Source organism: Gallus gallus, chromosome 6, assembly GCF_016699485.2.
Source record: "Gallus gallus isolate bGalGal1 chromosome 6, bGalGal1.mat.broiler.GRCg7b, whole genome shotgun sequence".
NCBI classification, from domain to species: domain Eukaryota; kingdom Metazoa; phylum Chordata; class Aves; order Galliformes; family Phasianidae; genus Gallus; species Gallus gallus.
Window position 1 is genome coordinate 12,850,901 of NC_052537.1, and position 23,172 is coordinate 12,874,072.

Below are 23,172 nucleotides of genomic sequence, written 5' to 3' on the forward strand. Positions count from 1 at the left end.
AAAGCGAGCTCGCCTGTCAGTACTGCCAGGGAAGACAGTGGTGGAGACTGTTGGGCTGATGTCCTGTTGTGTTGTTTTAAATGCTAGTCCGCTAAAGTAGGATGATCAAACAAATGTACATTCCTAAAGTCATCCTCTGACTCACTGAACCCTCTTCTCCACTATTTATGCTAAGATAGGAGGCCAAATCTGAGGTTTTACATAGAAAAGCCACAGGAAGGATTTGCTTGGTTCCAAGACAAGGCAATTATCTCCCTCTTGAAAGAAATTTTATATATACTTTTATATAACTGGTTTCCAACCTATTCAATTTCTGGATGTAAGTTTGCAATGGCAATTTTTTCCCCCTTCAACTCAGTATTTTACTTTTTTTTCTAAACAATATTTACCTAGGAAATATCCTTTTTGGCAGCCCAAATTGTTAACAGCACAGAACATTCTCTGCTCACAGAAAGCTTAGTTCTATTTATCCTACAGAAGTTTCACACCTTTAAGAAGGCCCACCTGAAGAAATGGTCAAGAATTCCAGTAATTTTGAGAAAGGTGAATTAGCCTCTAAAATTTTTCAGGGATTGCAAGGGTAAACTTGTAGTCCCTTTCTATGGGATTTGCTTAGAGTCAGGCTGACCTCCTTCTGTGACATTGTGAATAACTCTGTGCTCAGATCAGCATTTAACAACATCACTGTTCTATTCCACTCTACCCATTATTTCAGACAGGTTCTGTTTCTGCAACATTCAATATGCTTCACAGCTTTCAGTTAACTCGGGCAGAGGAGGCTCATTATGAAATTACTACATAAAATTGAGTACAGCACTCCATGTGCAGAATTAAAAAGAATTTTATGTATGTATGTATACACATTCTGAAACGCTGAGTTAGAAAGGAGCATGAAAGGAGCGCTTTAAGGATGCCTTTCTGAGAGCACAAGAGTTCTCCAGCCCCCAGCAGTTCAGATGAAACTGATCTCGGCAGGAGATTTAAAAACAAACAAACATAGGACAGGGAGGGATTTCTACAGGTACACTGCTCGCAGGAGAAAGGAACAAGGAAAGCATACTCACTCTCATAAGTGAGAAAGGGCAACGACAGACAGAGGGAAGGCTGAGGTGCTCAAGGAGCTCTTCAATCTTTGCTGGCAGTCAGGATTTCCATAGCTCTCATGTCCCTAAACCTCTGGCCAGGGACTGGGGGAATCAAAATCCCTCACCCAGTAAGAGAAGAGCGAGTCTGAGACCACCCAATGAGTCTGAGTGCGTACAAGGCTATGGGGCCTGATAACACGCATCCCAGGGTCAGGGCCTTGCTAGATATGAGCGCAGACCAGGAGAAGAACTCACTGAGGTCAGCCTTACAGAGAACTTGAGGGTTCCGGTGTACTAGAAGCTCCGTGTGAGCCAGCAGAGTGCACTTCCAGCCCAGAAAACCAAGGGTATCCTGGGCTGCAACAAGAGAGGGAAGCAATTGTCCCCCTCTACTCTGCCCTCACAGCACTCTATCTGGAGAACTGTGCCTGGGGCCCTCAGCATGAAAGAGAATGTGGAGCTGATGGAGTGGATCTAGGGGAAGGCCCCAAAGATGAGCAAAGAGCTGCAGCACTCCTCCTATCATGAAAAGTTGGCAGAATTGGATTTGCTTACCTAGGAGAAGAAAATGCCTCATTGTGGCTTCTAGTACTTGAAAGGAACTTATAAGCAGGAGGAGGACCAAATTTTTATGGGATCCGTGTAACACTGTAATGTGATGGAAAGTACACCAATAACAGCAGTGTGGCAAAACTGGTGGCTGCAGCAAATGTGAACAAGTCCTAGCACAGCAGCAGTAGCAGCAACAGCAGATGCAGAAACAAACAAAAGCAGCTGCTTACCTTCAGAAGGCCTCTAGGAGTCAGGAATTACAAGCAAGACACCCTCACCTCCACTGCTGGCCCTTAAATGAGGCCTGGGAAGGGGCGGATCCTGGCTCCACCCCTCCCGGTCACTCAGCTGCATTGTGTGCACCTGAGCTCCCCTGGATTGGCCCTGCCTTCCCACCAGGTGCGCAATCACCTGTTCAAGGTGTGATTTGGCATTTCCACTACGACCTGATAGTGACAGGACAAGGCGGAATGGCTTTAAACTAAAAGAGAGGAGATTTAGGTTAGGTATCAGGAGACAGGAATTTCTTTCTCGTGGTACTGAGGCACAGGCATAGGATGCCCGGGGAGGTTGTGAATAACTTGTCTCTGCAGGCGTTCGAGGCCAGGATGGATGGGGCTCTGAGCAGCCCAGTTGAGTGGGTGGCAGCCCGGCCCGTGGCAGAGGTGTTCGAGCTCAATGATCTTTGAGGTCTGAGCCATACTGTGATAGAAATCAATCAACAGAGGCCAAGCCAATTGTTTCATTGTTTTATTTTCTGTTTTTTTTGTTTGTTAGTTTGTTTTACATCACATAGATACAGGAATGTAAGCTATTTCTAAGTTAAGAGATGAGCACTGACGTAGTTTTTGGTCAGCTTTTCTTTTGATGACATTCTGTTCAGCTTTGGAAAAGTATTCATTGTACAAGCAATGCATTCGTATCCCTGGCGATTTTCAAGTCTTCAGCAAGGCAAAGTGTTCAAGTTAGTCAATGGTCACATCGCTGGACCCATGCACGGTTTATTAACTTTTTCAAGCTAGTATTCTAACAAGTAAAAAAATACAGACCATAAACTCCCCTTGAAATACAACAGCACAGTTGGTAGAAGGACTATATAAGCAATAAAATAAATAAACAAATAAATAAAGCTGCACGACACAAACCTACAAAATAAATCACCTTCCCTATTGTCAAGGCAAGCGTAGATAAGATATGTAATATCACATAGGTTGCGTCACCAATTCACTGCAGAAACTTACCAGTTACCATGGAAGTCATGTTCTCTGGCTTCATTTTGTAACAGTTTCCAGGTTAATTGGAAGTGAGTAATTAGTCACAGCTACTGATTAATTAACTGATTCTAAACTAAGTTAGAAGAATTAAGGGACTGCTACCTATTTCTTACTCTAGGGGAGACAGATATCGAGACGCGCGGTTCCGTTTTGTCCAGCGGTACCTAAACGTGAGCTGGCTTCAATCACAAGAGCAAAGCTCAAAGCTACTTGTGTTCAATCTACTTCTTTCCAGTGAAGTGGCTGAGTGTCTGTGAACGGTTTCTGATGCTGCAGTGAGTTGGGCGCAGCTAACAGACGCGCTCCCACCAGGCCATTCTCTTGGTGCCCCTCTTCTTTGGGAACTGAAGCTTGAATTCTCTGGGTAACAAAAGAATGAGGAGATCGCTTACGAATTCTGCCGTGAGAAATATAGACTGGGCTTGGAAAAAGTTACTGACTGTCAATTAAAATAAATACTTACTGATTGAATAGGAAAAAAGCATTATTTGGAGGATTTTCTGAAAAATAAAAGTTGTGCCTAGACAACCTCTATTAGATGGTGCAAACTACTGTGAAATTTCTGCATCCCTTCTAATACAGACACTTAAAATTGCCAGAACAGTCAAAACCCAAGAACAATAATGCTGACAAACACACACCTTCGTCTCATCCACCTGGCAGCGTAAATAAAATGTAATAACATACACTAATTAACATTCGTACAGTCTATTCTCTTTAGCATCTTCAAATATCATCCTTTTGTTTATCACATTTTCTTTTCTTAGCAGCGTTCGGTGACTGAAGAGGCATTGCGAAAATCAGTTGCTTTGGTTTTATTCCTGGTCACAGTCACATATTTCACTGCTTATTTAGTATTATGCAACCTAGGAGAACAGTTGATCAAATGTTCTCTGTGTGGGAACTGTTGAATCATAGCCTGAACCTCTGATTGACCACCTGAGGCAAGTGCTAAGTCAGTCATAGGGGCACATGTGAATGCAATTTTACCTGAGTGACCGGAAGGGGTGGAGCCTGGCTCCACCCCTCCTAGACCCCCATTTAAGGGCTGACTCCCAGAGAGGAAGGATCTCTATCTGGAGATTACTCCTCTTGGAGCCCTTCTGCAAGCCCAGGACACAGGTAAGCTCTTTATTTCATTACTCACTTATAAATGCAATAATCTCTGTGGTCTTATACCTCTATACCTATTTATCTTACAGTCTGTGTACCTGTTTGCCATACACTCTCCCTTGGTATGTGATAAATTGTGCCATCTTTACTTTTCTGTCTTTTTTCACATAGGCAACAGAGGGTTCTGAAGAACAACTTGGTTAGTTCCTGGAAAAAAAAAAAAAAACCCACACCCATTTTACAAAATCCAGTCTGTTGTGAACTTCAGTCTTAGTATTTAACCATAGAAGCAAAACACTTACAATGATATATAAAGCAGAAAATCAGTGTGAAGTCTGCTAAACTGTCAGAAGAAAGGGTGACCTTTGATGCTGGAAATCACCAGAGGTTTCCCCGGTTCTGCATGGGTAAGTCATGGAGTGCTTCACTCGAGGCATTTTAAGTCTGTGATCCTTATGTATTTATTTATTTTTAAAGGCAAATTTAGATGTATGCTATACGTATGTGTCACTGCAGTGGAAGAAAGGTGAAGTGCGCTATGTATCATTTTCCAAAATAAAGACTGATGACAAAAACAAAGTGTTGTATTTTATTAAATAGGCTGAATGCTCCTCTATCTCTTCATCAGTTCTCAGCAGAAAATACCTTCTTCAGCAAAAACAAGATATTCAGGGCTTCACTCTAACGGCAACAGTGCCAAAAAAAGAAAGGAATACAATTTTTGTGTGTCTCATCAAGTATATAGACTTTATTTGCTGAATACTTACTTCTGTTTTCCTCAATCTCACTCAGTGTCAAAGGGGAACATTTAATGCAAAACAATTTACTCTACATTCATTTCACAAAAAGAAAAAGTTCCTTCTGTTTCCTCACTCCATGAGGGGATACAATACATACAAGATGCCTGTACAATAAATACAAGACACCTACAAAACCCCCCAGCTTTCCCTGCCCAGGCATAGCTGTGCATTATCTTGAGTTCAGGGCAGGGCCTGCCCCAAAGCCTCTTAAGGTCTATTGAAGGCTGCTGGCAGTTTTGTTGGAGTTCCTGCATTCTGTCTCTAGCATTAGGATGGGGCTGTGTTTATTAGCCCAGCCCTAGTGTTGCTGAGGCTGAAAAGCAACACAAGGGGCTGTTTTTGAAATGAAACACTGGGATTCCATTTAATATTTTCTGTTTGTCATTTTATTTCATTTTGGACTGCAGCGAGATTTCTTGCAGTAAGGATACCATCATGGAGCTTTCCTGACTGGAATGCTATTGTGGATGGCTCTGTTCTTTTTAGAAAAGACAGACAGAGTGGTGGAGTTCAGTGAGAGAACAGGAATGTATTGAGCTCTCCCTGGGGATGAATGAAGACCTAGAGGGGCACGTGTGTGTGAGGCTCAAGAGGCAGGTAAATGTGGGTAACATCACCGGGGGTGTTGGTTACAGACCAGGATGAGGAAGTTGACAAGACCTTCTGCACGCAGCTGAAAGTAGCCTCCCTACTCAGAAAGTAGCTGTGGGTATTATTTCTCATGATTCTCACTGATTCATACTCTGAGGAGACCCCAAGAATTTATCTTCTAGTTTAATTTCTTTAGTTTAATCCTAAAGAAATTCAATTCTGGACATACTGACCAAAGCACAATAACTAGTAAAAGTTGGACATTTTCTTTAAAAAGCACTCCTGTACCAATCCTAAAGAGAAATACTGATATGGGTAGCAGAAATACAAGTTAGTCAGGGCTAAAGCTAATAAACCCAATAAATGAGACAGCAACAGGGTTCAAAACTGAGAAACAGAAGTCCTTGCTCTAAAGCTGAAGGTGAGATGGCTAGGGAGCACACAGCGCAGAGATGAGCAGTAAAAGAAAAGGGGCAGTCTCGTGACTTGCTTGCAGTTTTATCTTTCCCTCTATATGGAAAATGGAACAGCGAAGTCTTCTGGGAGATGTAGTTCTTCTTTTTCTGAGAACTAGGTACCTGGAAATTTTGACAGTCCACATACCTGGAGCATTAACTTTAACTCTCAGTGCACTACATATGTTGTTATGATGTGGAATACTGATAACAAAAAATAAAGTAAAATAAAAATCATAAAACCACGACATGGGCAGAAGCTGAAATTCATCCCAAATACCTCTGCGCTCACTACAAATCTATTTTACTGTAAAGATTATACCGCCATCTATTGGGTGACATTACTATATAAAAGAACTCATAAACTATAGAAACTTTAATCTATACTCATAAACTCATAAACATAGAACTATATAAAAGATCTCATTCTTCTCTGGACTCAGTAAGGTCATCAGATTTCCTGTGGAGTTTTATTAGCAACTAGATTATAACACTCCTTATTTAGTGTATAACATATGGCTTATATGTAGAGCTTGGTCCCCTCTTTACTACCATTATTAAATTCTGTAGAGTGAGACATTTAACATAGTGATAGAATTAACAAAAGTGCTGTGCCAGTGGAACAGCGACAACAACAACAACAAAAAAAGTTCAAAACAACACCGCCCTTATACTGTCTTACATCACACCAAGAACTTATAGAGATGTTTTCATCCAACGTGTCAGTGAGTGGAACTACATCACTCACTACACTGGAATAAAATACATCATTTCCGTGTACATGGCAAGATTTTGCAGTAAAAAGAGATGTACAGAGACTTCACAGATTTTTTTTTAAGTAACCCAGTAAAACTGCAAAGGAATATTTTGCCCATCTAAGATTGATTTTAAAAAATTATTTAAATAAATAAAATTATATATTTTTTAAATTGAAGTTCTGATTTCTTTTGTGACACCCTTGCCACATCTCTCTATATCTTAGGCATATTAAACATTGATTTTTATGGAGAAATCAAATGGCAAAAGCATAAGAACTGGAAATATATGCATGGGCTTTGTTAACTGTGTCTCAGTCTTTTATTTTAGATGCGTAGACCACAGGCTTTGAAGTCTGATTGACAGCTAGTAACTCTCTGCTTTTAAGCAGAACAAATTCAGCCCAGAACACTGACATGACAGAGACCTGGAACCTCACCACGCTGATTGCTCAGGCACTGCAGAGAGCAGGATTTCACTTTGCAACCTCTTTGAGTTTTATACTACCAAGGTTAAGCCTAGACAAGTGTGCTAAGCCTAAGAGGAATCCTCACAGAATACACAAGATCCTATTCTGTTGCTCTTGGAAAAGAATTTCTTCAGGGTAGTGTTTTCCTAGGTAAGTGTGAATGCCTCCCATTACTATTAACAACATAACATAGAAAAGATAGGTAATAAGTATTAGACTACCACTGAGAAGATCTTGCCTCTAATTAAACTTCTACTACAGCATTTTTATATGACCTTGGGTCAGCCATTATAATCTATCTGTGCTTCAGGCTACCACTAGTAAATAGAAATAATTATACATTCGTACCTCAGAACACTGTTGTGAAGTTAAATTCAGGTTACTCTTATATGAACATTTGTTTTCCAGTACAGAAATGATAAAAGCCATTAAAAGTCTATTGCAGAAAAATTAGAAAGTAGTTTGACTTATTTTTTCTATGCTTACCTCTTATTTAAAACGTCATTTAGCAGGAAAAAACAGGGAAATTCTTTCAGAAATAGTCTCTGCTAAACAGAAACAGAGATTTTTTCTAGTAAAGCTTCTGTATTAAAAGAATGTTCAGCAAAAGTCTAAGGTAAGCTACAACCTTGTTCTGCAGGAGACTGCAGAACTTACCTACAGAGATACCAGTAGCATGAAGGCAGTGTATTTTGAACAATTTGAATGTCACTTCTATTGAAGGGGCAAGGTCTCATGATGGCACAAGTGTAAATTCACAATCTCTACCAGCTCCAGTAGTGAAGGGAGATGAAAGAATGGCACTAGTGTAATATTAACAACCTATTTTACTTCCTCTGGTTTTCTGTCTAAACCAATGAAATTATCTAATGGAAACGGGACATTCCTCGATCAGTAATAAAAATCACAAGGGCTGCAAACACAAGAACCATTGTCTATCGAGGCTCACATTTAACTGCTGTAGAATATGCTACTTGAAATTTAATAGTTACAAAGCAAATCCTAGCTTTAAAATGAATACTTCGAAAGGTTGATTTCATGCTATACAGGCTATATAAAGAAATAGGGTTGAAGATAAGTTTACAGATATCTGTTCAATCACATTTCTGCTGTAGGTCAACTGAGGAATGAGTACTAAATAGTTTTGAAATACACTTTATTCTGTCTCTTGATCTGAAATCCTCCAATTTGTACTTGAAAGTGTCAATTAATATAACATATTCAATTAGCTACACTAAAAACATAAATAACTCTTATCATCACACCTCTATTCCCCCTGGCACTGAATAACAAGTTGCAAATGAAATGAAAAACAGTTATTTATATTCAGTCTCTGACCTGAATGGAACACATGAAGAAACAGCACATACGAGTGTGATGAGCTAAAGGATTTCAGTATTGAATTGGCACATTGGACATGATACTAAAGTGAAAGGATTAACTTCTGGTTAAGCATCACCTAAGCAACATACTGAAAAAAATTTACCATTGTATGTGTGTCTAAAACGCCCTCTATTTATCATACTGTAATACTGAGGTGCAGAGAATCAATTTAAATCACACTTTTCCTCTAGGGACCACTTCAAACTTGAGAGAGTTGTGGTCTGGCTTTCAAAAGGCCTGAACATCAGTAGCTGTAAGTCAAAAGCAATGTGTTCTAAACACATGGATCAGGACTGAAAATACTGACTTTGCTAAAATGGCGTGAACTATGCTCAGCAGGCAGTTATTTCAGGTCTGTGGATCTAATAGCCATTTCTCTTTGAAAAGCGGGGAAAAAAAAAAAGAAAAAAAAAGGGGGGGGAAGGGGATAAAAAAATTAAAACAAAAAAGAGAGGATTCCCGTTCAGCAAAAGCCTTATTTACAGTTACTTGCATTGCAACTGACTGCTTGGGCAAGCGACAAATCCAGCCACTGAGGGGCTGTGGAGTCGAAGTCATCTTCTATGCATGTGCCACACGGTGAAGTGGAGGGCACCATTTATGGTTGGGAAAGGTTTATATGCTCAGCACCTGTTTTCTCCCTATTCACTGGACTATGATCAAATGTGGAATTAATAGTGGCTATTTGTATTGTATTGGCTGTACAAAATATTGCATTTGCTTAGAATTGTAGAATGGTTCAGGTTGGAAGTAACCTTTAAGATCATCTAGTTCCAGCCTCCCTGCTATAGGCAGGGACACCTCCCACTAGACCAGGTGGCTCAAAGCCCTGTCCAGCCTGGCCTTGAACACCTCCAGGCTGAGTGTATCCACAACCCCTCAAGGCAACCTGTTTCAGTGTCTCACCACCCTCACAGTAAAGAATTTCTTCCTGATACACAGTTAAATCTATCGTCTTCTAGTTTAAAGCCATTTACCCTCGTCCCGTTACGAGGCATGCCCTTACGAGTTACGAGTTACATGCCCTTATAAAAAGTCCCTCCTCAGCTTTCCTGTAGGCCTCCTTCAGGTACTGGGAGGTCACAGTTTTGTACTCAAACAACTATTCTTTGTCTCTTCTACAGAAAAGACAGGAGGCTTGACTGTCCAGAAAGCCAGATTTGGCTGAAAGGTCATAAACAGGACCTGGTATGCCTAAAAATTCAGATTCTTCATGCCTCAGGCCAGATTTCTAAAATTAGTGGAAACCTTATTGTTGAAGACTCAATCACCCTGAGACTCAGACCTTCATTCAAGCATACAAATGTCAACTTAAAAATGAATAGATACGGGCCATTTACGGTAATGGAAATAATGAAAACACAGCAAAATACAATCTAGTCATTTCATCATCCTGAATAAAATTATGGAATAGCAATCATCTTGTGAACATTATTCCATTCAATACATTAGATGAGATACTGAATTTGTAACAGAAATTAGCAAAATGAGGTGTAAATAAAGAACATATAATACAGCTCAGACACCAGGGATGATGCATCGGAAAAGTAACATTAATTATTACTTATGATAACTTCTAATATTTCAGTGGTTGAGTGTGTTCATTTAGAGGAACGTTTGAGGGTATTTTTGAGAGAAGGAAAGGTGTTGTGTCAATAATTCACATCTGTATCAATGCACTGATAACACTTCTGTTTACCTCAGCTTCTTAGCGTACTTCTCTCTTGACTTTCTTTCAATCCTTCTTTCTCTTTCTTTCCAGTATTTTTTCTGGGCTCCTCCATTTCTTCTCAGGCTTTCACTTTTCAGTGTCAATAATCTTTGCTGAACACAAGTAAAACTAAAACAAAATATACTGTAAAACAAACAAACACTGTGACTTTTTTTTTCCAGGAAAACACCAGTAAAAAGGATTGAGAGAGCTCCTTTAACAGTACCAGCTCTTCTTATTTCAGTCTGTAAAACAGCATTATGGATGGAAGGAGATAACTTAAATGGTAGTTCCTGGTATAAAAGTATATTCTTCTTTCGTAGCAGCCCCTCAGAGAAACAATTTGTGAGGCCAAGAAAGAGCAAGTAGGTGGTATGTTGTAACAGAATTGCAAGATTTTATATTGTAGTCACTGCGGATTAGTGAATTCAAGCAAAAGACTAATCTCATTAAGTTAAATTCAGAATGTCTTGAGCATCCATAACTTTCAGGAACTGGAGATGCTCAAACTGCTCCTAATTCAGCTTTGCTTGCTCTCCTCTGGGTCCTCTGCTGTTTACTGCTGGGTGTCCTTGGATTCAAGTGAAGCAATCAGTGAATGCTCAAGAACATTACTGAGTTTCCCAAAAGCTGACCTTATAGAAAAGGTAACATGCACACAGAACATTCAAATATGCTCTATTTAGAAACTCCACTGCAGTTTTATACTTATTAAGGTATTATTGTAAAAGCTCCAGTCACTGAATGAGGGAAGCCTGACAGTAATGATAATAAAGCATTTTCTATTTAGTCTGCATCTAGTTTCAATGAATTTTTTATTATTATTATTAGTTTTTTTAACACAACCTCTCTGGAATAATACATTACTGCCTACAGTAATATAACAGTAGATACCAATGCAATTATATCATTGCATTACATCAAACATATCGTGCCAATAACATTCAATTAGCTCTAATGAGTGTAAGTTTCAATGTTTGACCCAATGCCTCTCTAAAGATAATTTTGCATGGAGGTGTAGCTGCTGGCTGGTTATACGTAACATCATCTGACAAATGGCGTTATACATTACAAATTATTTTCAAAACATACCTGCCATAAAAAGCTAAAATGAAGGGTAAAGTGACAAAACAACTGCTGCTAAATTCTATTTTCAGCATTGTAATTGGTATAATATACCATAATTTATTTTAATGAGTTATAATTAAGAAATAGTTTTTAGGGTTGCATGTAATTTCTTTTAATTATTAGTTATTCATGCATAAATGTGTTTAACTATTGGCTTACCTGAGCTATAGTAGCTGACTAAAGCTGATCAGTACATCAGTTTTTTCATTTGCAGAGTCATACATTGCCGAGGTAATTCTAGCACAAAATAGTTATAAGAAAGCGATCACGCTGACACTTGAGAGAAATATTTCTTAAGTATTACTAAAAAATATGTAAAGCAATGTAGGGAAGGTGTCAGAGAAAATCTTGATATGGTTAACACTGATTTTTTCTGTATCTAACTGCAACTACAGCTTAATGGCCTCTGTCTTAATAAAAAATTGAAGTTAACCTAGTTGCAGAGTGAGTTATTATACTACAAGTTCTTTCACCTTATTAGGATAAAGAAATACTGTCTTGGGAGGCTGTGCTAACAAGGCTACACACTGACTATATTATTAAAGAACAGGTTTATATCTCAGAGTAAAGACTTAAAGAAACTGCAACTTTTTTACCTTGAAAGGCATTCTACTTACCTAACAGAAAGTAGCCTACATTGCACTAAGAGGAACGGCTTGTAACAGTCTCTCTGCTATCAGTCATTCTCATATAACACAATATTTACTGCACTTGCTGTTACAGAAGTAAGAAAAGTAAATAAATAAATAAATAAATGTTGAACACTTCTCTTCAGAAGACAAACATTACCCTGACCTGAGAATAGTGCATCTTAACCTCACCAGTATGAATCTTATGGAAAACAATGCATTTACTTACATACTCATCTGCAGAAAACTGGGCTATAAGGAGAGATCTTGGCATTGAGAAAATTAGCTTTTTTTTTTTTTTTTTTTTAACTTACAGTATTCTGTCAGATTATATTTGTGTACTTTAGGTCTTCATGCATCCTAAAACTTAAGAATAATGAATAAATATTTCAAGAATCGCTTTCTAGGTCATTAAAACTAAGTTAAATTGCTTCAAGAAATATGGTATTTCTAACTAGTGTGCATATATTGCTTTTTGCTGCATTTTAAAACACACTTCTTATTCTAGTTATGTTTAGTCATAATAACAATATCTCACAATCATCATCTGCAACTATTTTTCAGGATATTAAATAATGCATCATGATTTACAAACCCTTCTTAATTTCAAACAGTCCTTCATGGCTGTTGGGTAATAAATAAATATCAAGTAGTGTTAAATCTTTCTAACAATAATATTTTTTTTACTAGTAGAGCATAGACAAAAACAATTGGAGGGATGGAGGATGCTTAAGCATTCAATTTTTATGAATCAAATTCTGTAAAAATATATGAGGACAAATTTCCCTGTAATCATTGGATTTTTTTTTATAATCATCACTGTAATATTCCTTATTTGCTAAATTCAGTAGCCTCTAAAGTAAAACTTCCCTTTAAACTCTTCCAGGTTTTGAACTCATTTGTAATAGTTTTGTTTTTTTTTTGCCTAAGAGGATCTTCCTGGTTTCAGATTATGTGAAACAGTAACTATTGCCTTTATAGTAGGAAGGCTGCTTCAAAAGTAATGCTTCCTGTTTTAATATATTGGCCCACAAAGTCATAGGTGGAAGTTGGTATGGCATTAGAGATTGAACCTTCTTGCCAATATTCCATTGCATGCTGTTGCCGTGTGACAGTTGGCAGCAGAGGGGCAACCAGATAAAATGGCATCTGGTATGAAAGCACATATAAAGCAAAGATGTGCCACTGAATCCCTCCATGCAGAAAAAAAATGCACCTGTTGACATTCATTGGCACTTGCTGAACATTTCTGGATAAAAAGAGCGGATGTGAGCAGAGTGAGGCAGTGGGTGGTGTGCTTCGGCAGTGGTGACAGTAATGTGAAAGACAAGCCACATTCCAGATGGCCATTCATAGCTGTCACATCATGAAATGAAGAGCATCTCTATCATCCATACAAAATAGTTAATGGTGTGACTATGATGGAAAATAGTGTTTTTTTGAATTTGTTCTATCAAATAGTGTCATTGTGCTTTTTGTATCTATTGTCGTTACCGTGGAAGTAAATAGGAGGCATTACTTTTGGAACAACTTACGGAGAGAAATGCTGAAAAAAAACATAAAACAACTTAGCATCTTTTTATTTTGTAGAAATGCAGTAACTGTTTAGGAAAGAAGGACTTTGTTTGTTTGTTTTTGTTAATAAAGAGGAAATCATTCACAAAAAGACTTCCAAACTTTGCATATTTTCAGGGAGAAACAATTATGAAATAAAAAAAAATAGTTATAAAGCTTTCCATTGGAAACTGATCTGAGTCCCAAACATCTATCAGACTGTAAACAAAGGAGACTACTTAGTGAATGGGACAGGTCCTCATGAGGTGAGCATCGTGGCAATGCTGATTTCAGTCCTCTGGTGACAATGACAGCGCTTGGGGGAACACCGTAGAGCTGAGTCAGGGGAGGGTCAGGCTTGATATCAGAAAAATATTCGTCACCCAGAGGGTGGTCAGGCACTGGAACAGGCACTGCAGAGGAGTGGTCACTCATGCCAGAGTTCAAGAAGCATCTGGACAACTGTCTCAGACACAGGGTCTGATTTTTGGGTGGTCCTGCATAAGGCCATCACTGTTTCAGTAGTCCCTGACCACATTGCTCCTCTAAGTTCCGCTGAAAGGATTAGACCTTGACTCATTTTTAACCATCAGATGAACTGATCAAAGAATAAGAAGCCAGAGCATATTTCACTTCACTATTTCTAAACAAATTAAGTTTTGTCTGGAAAAGACTGCTGTGATCAGCATGAATGTTTTATGCATCCTATTTCTCAGGATGTTGAGGATTGGTTCCCGTGAGGGTTCATTACTCGTTTTCCCCTTGCAATCAAGAGAAGCCTATTTTATACAGATACAAGGTTGACAAACTCCCTCTTAGACAGCAATGCAGTGTACATGAGCAACACAGCGCAAGGAGAGTTACAGGCTGCATAATAAATTTATTGAGGCCTTTATTTTCCTGTGTATTTTAAATCTCCTGCTTGAAGATTATATTCATCCTGAAACATTACCCTTCAAGTTTTAGAACGACAAGTACTGATGAAGGTAATGTTGATCAGCTGCAAGATTCCCACTGCTGAACATTATAAAGTTTCTGTTGTTCAAACAGCTCAGTTAACTATCCAAATGTGAAGGATATCAGGAAGGAACCTGCTGAGCTTTACAGCTGACTTCAAGAGAATTATCCATAATAGAGCAGTTCTAAGAAATTTATGACAGACCTAACTTACAGGGACCTCTGCTTACCACTCTTGAGGATTTGTGCAGGACCTTATAATCAAACAGGGAGTCAGAAATTTTCTCAGAATCAAAGAGAAGTTATGTTTTATGGACGAAAAGCAGTGCAATCAGCCTCACAAGCTTTTGTCACATAACCCAGACAGGATTCCAGAGTCACACATTAATTTTCTGCTGTAAAGATGACTGCCATTACTCCAGTGCCAGCAAAAACTTTCCCAAATTTGGTTCTTAAAGTGACTATCATGTGCTGCCCACAGTTAAAAATAGATTTCTGGCTGTCTTTATACACATTTTTTTTTTTAAGCCATAATATCTCCTTACAATAAGCACTCATAAGTGGTGTTTATCTGTCTAATTTTTTTTAAGCTCTTATAGTTAATATTTTGTGCCCCCAGAACACACGGTTCAACAACAAAAGTCAGGGTTAGGAAGCCTTAGTGCAAAAGAATGACTAATACTGACATAAGTGGAGTAAAATGCAGAAAATGCTAGAATCAGCCACTAGAAAATTCAGGACTTTGATAAATGCACAGAGCCCTCGCTGATACTGTGACAGCTCCTGCTCTTGACTGTGCTTCATGACCACAGCCAGCTGGTCTAAAACAAAAGATATTGAATTCCATTCTTTTTCACTCTTCCCTCTCAGAAATCATAATTAGTGTACATAGCACAATGCTCAACAATGCTAGATAGCTCAGGGACTTGAAAGAGAATACTAATCACATCATCCCATCTCACTTAGAAAATAAGTTATTTTATTTTTTATTCTTTTGTATAAATACTCACCAGTGCAGATGCATGGTATTGCATTCACTTGTGTAGGTATTTCCCTGCTGGAGAAAGTGGCATAGACTTGTGATTAAGCTATGCAAGAGAAAAGTTGTCAAGTAAGGTCCTACTGAGGAGTGAGTACTTGAAAACAGTCAGTTCATTAAAGGCAAATAGTTAATTTTTCACACCATTTAGAGGGAAATAATATTATCACCTCATACATGGGAGCTCATCATTGCAATTATATAAACCTTTATGAAGTCTATCACCGTAGCATCTAGATACCAGCAATTCATCATTTCTGCACATTCATATTTTTTCCAGAAATGAAGTCCCAGTAGAAGTCCTAAGTAAGTATACCCAACAGCTTCTACAAAATAATGTGGAGCACGAGTGACTTCGAGCATGATAATATCAATGAAAATTTTGCCCTGTACTTGTTACCACAAAATCAAAAATGGGGTGGTATAATAATGGAATAATAATGGAAATCACATTTCCAAATTGAAATAAACCATATCCTCTAGTGCTGCAGGTTAATTTGTACAATTAATTTGATGTGATAGGTGGTTACAAAGTTGTAAGGCAACTATCCAAAGGCAAAAACAGCAAGAGGTTTTTCTGATATAACCATTACATTTATTATTTTTCTTCCTTCTTTCTGCCTATCCTTCATTTTTGCAGACTCACAGACTGAAAACTATATGATTTTTTGTTGATCAAATTAATCAGCAGTAAGATTGAAAAGAACACATCATCATCCTGGCTACAAAGCTGATTTAGCTATACTACTTCCAGCACTGTCACTTGTATTTTCTTGGGCACATCATCTTTCACAAGAACCTTGAATCATGCATCTTAGCTCAATAATCAGCACAAAGTTCAACACAAAGTTCAACAGACACTGCTGGTATTGCCAGAGGAGGTCTTATACTAAATCTAAGAGTTTAGTGGGGTTTAGAGATTTGATAAGTTCTTCTCAAATTGCTGTTTCATTCTAATTTTACTGTTTTCCTTTTTACATCGTATTTCTACGTGTCCTGACAGAAGTTTGAACACTGAAATGACCACTTTCCTCATACAGACAGGGAACTGACTCCAGGTCACCACCAGAAAAAGTCTCAGTTTAAGCCAAATGTGTATTACATCAGAAATTTGCAGTATTCAGTTCAACATGCAAACCTCAATAGAAACAGTACCATAGTTCCCTTACAGTATTACAAAGACATATACTCACATATATTTTTGAACTTGGTAAAATAGCATAGCATGAATAGGATAGCAACAACTTAAAGCACGTACATAAGAGTGTTGATCAATTTGTTCTGAGACAGATTAATCTATCCCAAACTATGTCTCTACCTCAGAGCAACAGATACACTAATCTAATGCCATGGCTACTCCTTCCATATCTGTGGTCTCACTACAAATCAATGAAGAGGGGTATAAGTCTCCAGCCAAATTATCATCAACTGAGTATGACTCGAGCTATTACCTTGCACCTGGTTCCCCTAAATGACAGGCCCAATGTATTTACCTTATTTTCATAACTTAATTTGTTGAGAGCAAGCCTAGCTCCTTCAACTCGGAGTAAAAACATCAGCTTGACTGACTGTAAATCCTCTTAGAGAAAGCCCTCATGTATATGTAGCGGTAAGGCAAGTGGTTCTAAAGCAGTGAGGAATAACTCCCCTTGTGCTTATGTTTGTATTCATATAGGAGTCTTTTACTTTGCTTACTGCAGTCTCTTCAAGGCTTCAGTTTAATACTTAAACACCTCTTGGCTGATTGTCTTTTCTTATTGTAACAATTCCACTCACTATTTTACTCATTTTACTGTTACTATACAGTATTTAATAAACAACATTTGCATATACCACCAGTGAGCTTTTTTTTATATATACTACTCTTTTTAACAGCTGTTAAAAGAGGATGCCAGATTAGCTGTGACTCCAAGTTATAGTGACTATAGAGACTGACTTGATCCAGATGGAATACAGTGTCTAAATTGCACAAAATACGCAGGAATTGTAGTTCGAACAGTAAACAATACAATGAAGGACTTACTCCTTTCAAATTCAATTTAATTCCTATGAAACAGTACACCTCCTGTCTCAGTACATGATCAGAAATTCTTTGTCATCTCAAATTCATCAAGTAAAATTGTTTTTATACTTACGCACACGCCATGAATAACATAGCACAGAAGCTTTTCGCTTAGTACTCATCAGTACACGTTGACCACTGCTATGGGTATGGTAAGAGACCATGGTTTTATCTGTGAGGGGGAAAAAAAGAGTATATATAGGTATATTTCCTACAAAGCAAGTATGTTATAGTTGCATGGTGACAATGTTGCCTAATCCCACCTTATGTCCCTGTACTCGGCATTGGTGAGGCCTCACCTCGAGTACTGTGTTCAGTTTTGGGCACCTCAACACAGAAAGGACATTGAGGTGCTGGAGCAGGTCCAAAGAAGGGCAACGAGGCTTGTGAAGGGCTTGGAGAATATGCCTTACGAGGAGAGACTGAAGGAACTGGAGCTGTTAAGTCTGGGGGAAAAGACGTTGAGGGGAGACCTTATTGCTCTCTTCCAATACCTGAAAGGTGATTGCAGTGAGAGTGGGGTTGGTCTCTTCTCACTGGTGACAGGTGACAGGACGAGGGGAAATGGCCTCAAGTTGCTTCAGGGTAAGTTAAGGTTGGACGTCAGGAAAAACTTCTTTAAAGGAAGGGTTGTTAAGCACTGGAATAGGTTCCTCAGGGAGGTGGTTAAGTCACCATCCCTGAATGTGTTTAAAAACCATTTGGATGTGGTACTCAGGGACATGATTTAGCAGAGGGGTTGTTAGAGTTAGGGTAATATGGTCAGGTTGTGGTTGGACTTGGTGATCTTTAGGGTCTTTTCCAGCCTGATCAGTTCTATGATTATATGATTCATTGTCAGTACTATTAAAAGCTTCAGAGTTTAACTAGCCAGCCATTATTAAATCTTTTAAAGAACAGCACACTGATTTATGAAAGCAAACCAGTCACCTAACTGGTACTTAGAATAATAAATGCATCTTTATACAGCATCACTTTCATTACTAGCAAGTACAAGTTAAAAGTAAAATTTTAGAAGTTTTCATGACTTCAGCATGTGTAACATCAGGAAAGCTTTCTGCTTAGAAAACAAAAGGAAATTATTCTTTTTAGAAAAAGTCATAAAAAATAGAAATTCCCAGAGGAGGTTAATTTTTTCAATAATATTACTGTGTGTGTAGTAGTTCTTACATTACAAATCCACTTTCCTCCTATCTCTTAAGTGGCCACTTAAGGCCTCTCTTACAAGCAGCCTGAATAAAAAGCTTGCTGTGAAAGATGCTCATTCAGTTATACATCCTCTTGTTTTGTGTATACTCCACCGAAGTCCAAAATGTTCATAAGTCACTTATGATTTTGGAGTATCTTCAACTGCAGGTCAAAAATTTGCCATAATCTTAGGATTTCACACATAGCTGGGCATATTCCCATAGAAAGAAAACCATCAAGGATTATTCACTGAAACATTTAGTTTTTAGGAGCCAAATTTACTGCCACATACAAATCAAATCATATTTATGAAGAAAAAGAACAACATTCTTCAAGCATTTTTGAAATATTCACTTTTGCAGAGACATTTTATATATGTTTAAGTATCTACACACACTAGAAGCTGAGAATATTTGCTGCATGAATCGGGACACCAAACATTTTTTTACTCCGAGCAAGGCTGAGAAGGTTAGGACTTGATTCTCCATCCCAAGTGAATACCATGCTCTTGAACAACACAGGGACCAACAGCAAGCACCTCTACTTCAAGCCCCCATCTAGGCAAGCCCAACATTTCTCAATTTCCACTGCTTAGCTAAAAATGTCTGCAATAGAAATACAATAGATACTTTCCGGTTCAGTAAACCTCTTTTCTCCTTACTTTCTAGAAGGAAAATATCACAAATATTTTACAACTAAGTTCAGCCGCCTCAAGCCATACCTGAAGCATTCAACTTGATTGGAAGAGAGTGATAACTACTAAATAATTCAACACATGACCCGTAAATAAGATTGGTCATTTTAACATTTCTCATACATATTAGAGACAAAGGTAAACAGCCTCTTGTTTTTGTGATTCATGCAGTCTAAAAGTAACACTTCGGCTTCAGGTACTGCTCTGTAGCTTTTATTCATATTAAAGCTTGATTTTTGTGAATGACTAAGGACTGAAGGCTAGATATCTCATATGTTTATTTTTTAGCATTAGTGATTTGAATAGAATAATGGATAAATTTGTTTCTGTCCACCTTTCTGTCTTAGTTCAAAGATGATCTATCAGTCCTGAAGGTTACCAAAACAAAACACAACAAAGAAACAAGCAATCTCATGGAATTAGAACAATCAAATTGAAGTAAGTATTGGTGGACTGATGCATTTAATTTGAAAACAATATCAGAATTGTTTTTCTTCAAATATGCTATTAACTTATTTCCTTTTTATTTGTCTTACAGAGAATCATCAGTAATTAATCCTGAAAGATTTCCAGAAACACAATTGAAAAAGAGAAATAGAGATCCAGCTGAACTCTGCCAAAATTTTGGACTGTGAACTTGTTAGAGGACTGTTTAATATTAATAAAAATCTAAAGGGAGGTGGAGGCAAATAGATGAGGCCAGGAACTTCTCGGTGTGTAGTGGTAGAACAAGGAGCAGTAGCCTAAAACTGGAATATAAAAACTTCTGTACCAACATGTGGAAGAATTTCTTTAATGCAACCCATGCAATTCTGTGATTGTGTGACTGGACAAACAGTCTGAAATTATGAGATAAACTTATTTTCTGAAGGAATATTAACAATTCTTTGCTGATTCACATTACTACCTTATGGAATCCTTAAAAAGCTGAGATTGGCTGTTCACCATAGCTTCATCCTCTTACTGGTCCTTCTTTGCTTTTCTGGTACAGTTAGTGATCTGCTTACCTGTTTTGTGATTAGGATTTGAGTATGCGGTGGGGGGGAAGGGGAGGGGAAGGGGGAAGAAACAACAACAACAACAAAATAGAACAAAAGAACAAATACAATGAAATCAGTTTGTGTTTTTATCACAATGGCTCAAATTTGGACAGCATTGTGTCCTTTTACTAATACACTAAAGAGCATACAAAAGAATGTGTTTTAAAGGAATTGCTTTCACATGCAAACCAAATTATTTCTGCGAAAATATACACTGAGTTTTCACACAGCCACCTGGGTATTTTTTCTGTGTGATAACAGATATGAAATAGAATGAAATAGACTGCTTAGTCTATTCTTAGATGTAGAGTTACTTCCTTTAAAAAAAAAAAAGAACACTGTAATATTTCTTTTGCTTTACTGAATATACTTTCAACAGCCATTTCATAGTAAGAATATGTGGAAAAGCATGTGAGAAAAGTAAAACACAAACTAAGTTTAATTCCGTATATTGCACATCCTCAGTTTTTTCCTCATTAGAAAAATAGAGGACCTACCTGTATTTAAAACTCACGTGCTCCCAGAAGTCAGCCCTAAATTATGGAAGATACTTGATTGATCTAAATTTGCATGTGATAAAAGAATAGAGTTACGCAGACAAGAAATTTTATTCCTTCAAAGATCAACTGAAGCTCACGAGACTGCATTTAGTGACATCCTTGATTGCATCTGAGACTAAATCTTTTTTTTGTGAGTGACCAGGTCAGAATAATATAGACTAAGCTGGTGATTCCTTTTTCTGGTGTACTTATGACATTATTGATTGATTCTCTGTCATGGTTCCCATGTCTGATTACTCAGTTCAGTCTGATTATTGAATTAAAAAGATTGCAGAAATATTACTGTCTGGCAGTGACTTCCCATTTGCTTTCCAGGATACAGTTTAAACTTGCATTAGCCCTAATTTAAATAATTTAAGAAACCTACAGTCCATCAAGTTCCTCAAATATTTCAGGATCTGATCACAGGACTCTGAATGCATGTTTTGAATATGCGCATTAACATCGTACCCATTCTGCATTACCCATTAAGCATTTTGATTGATACTTTTTCATGGCCTACAATAAATAAATAAAAAATAAAAATAAAAAATCTGTTTTACCATTACTTACATCACTACAGAGAAAAAGGAAAAAAAAATCTCCTTTTGCTGTGTTTTATACATATACAGCCATGTATTCATATACTGAAGCATGTTGCTATGCTGTTCACATCTTGTCAGTCTACACTACTGCCTCTGTCAGAACAAGCCACAGGACTCTATGAATGATACGTCCCAGTATAGTAAATTCTATTATCTCATTCTCTGCAGAAAAATCATTATACACACTATTTCTTCACTTACAGAGTTATTTCCTATATTGAAATTTGATAGCCTACTCAACCTGATATAATACATGACAGGAGACAGTCCTTATCAAAATAATTTCTCAGTATAGCAACGGAAAAATACTAAAAAATCCCAGAAAACTTCAGACTTTTTTTTCCATTTGTATGTATCTATATATATCCATGGATTTATAGATATATGCACATGTACACAGGTAGCACTAAAAATATTAAGTCAGTTTGGTTCAAATATTAGGTGCGTACTGTGCCAAGAGGCATTATGGGAGAAAGAGACATGAAGTTAAGAAACCTAGAAGTGAGATTAAGTGTTGCAGATGTCTAATATATGAACATTCCTTTACTAGAGATTATGAACATCTTGCTATAAGGAAACCGAATCTGTGCTCTGAGCTCTCTCTAACATGTACTTACCTCCTGTGCTTCTCCCATAAAAGCAGCTATAAAACAATGAAATTCAGATACAGGAGGTTGATGTGCCTTATTTTGGAAAGCATCACCAAAATGAATTATATCTTGTTTGGGTAGATTTATCCTTTATTTATACTGAGCAGGATGTTATTTATTATTCTTACGTAACCAGTTCAGCTTTGGAAATCAGTTAGCACTGGACATGATGTTTTAAGTTTTAGTTCAAATAAAGCAAAATCAGATTTTCTGCTAGGATATGACCATATATTACTTATAATAGGTCTCACAAACAGAGAAAACCTGTTCTCATGAGGAAGGGGCAAAGCATTCCACCAGCCAAGCAATTTAAATTCTAAACATTCATCAGAAAACATAAAGGTCAGATCTGTATAAGTATCTCTAGACGCATAGATATATTATCTCCTACTCTGAAGGAAAACAATTATCAGAGAGAAATGGTAGATGAGAATGAGAAATTAGATGTTAGAAGCCATATCGGGTGAAATCCTACCCATGGGAAGATATCCTCCCAAAATCAAGCTCCGAAAAATCTTCTGTGCGAAGATAAATAGTCACAATAAGCCCCAAAGCATGACTATTCTTGGTGAGCATCCTTTTATTCTTAAGATGTCAATTATGTGACCTATTCACACAAATATTTTGGGTTAACGTTAAGTATGAGTAATAACAAATTCACAAGCAGTGAGTAAGGATGCATTCCTACATTCAGGCAAAACCATGTCATTCAAACCATCTTTAGTACAGAGGATCTTTTACCTTAGATTGCTCGAAATATTTTTGTAAGAAAAGAAAGTACTGAAAGATTGCCTTTCGTAGATGTCTCATCCTCCTCAGGTCAGCACTCTAACCATGGCCTAGCTCATCAGAGAGCTGCAGCACACGATATATAACTGGAACTAAAGAAAAATCAGTT

At 37.6% G+C, this 23,172-nt stretch overlaps 1 long non-coding RNA gene across 1 annotated transcript in view; it reads right to left on the bottom strand.

The window, feature by feature from the left end:
* Positions 1-2,373: 2,373 nt before the first annotated feature.
* Positions 2,374-23,172, bottom strand: part of LOC121111123 — a 43,235-nt gene continuing 22,436 nt past the window's right edge. Inside the window, exons 8-11 of the long non-coding RNA XR_006939604.1 lie at positions 10,178-17,730; positions 7,582-7,643; positions 4,123-4,231; positions 2,374-3,271 (exon numbers count right to left, since the gene is read on the bottom strand). This is a non-coding gene — a long non-coding RNA (uncharacterized LOC121111123). The remainder of the gene's footprint in view (positions 3,272-4,122; positions 4,232-7,581; positions 7,644-10,177; positions 17,731-23,172) is intronic.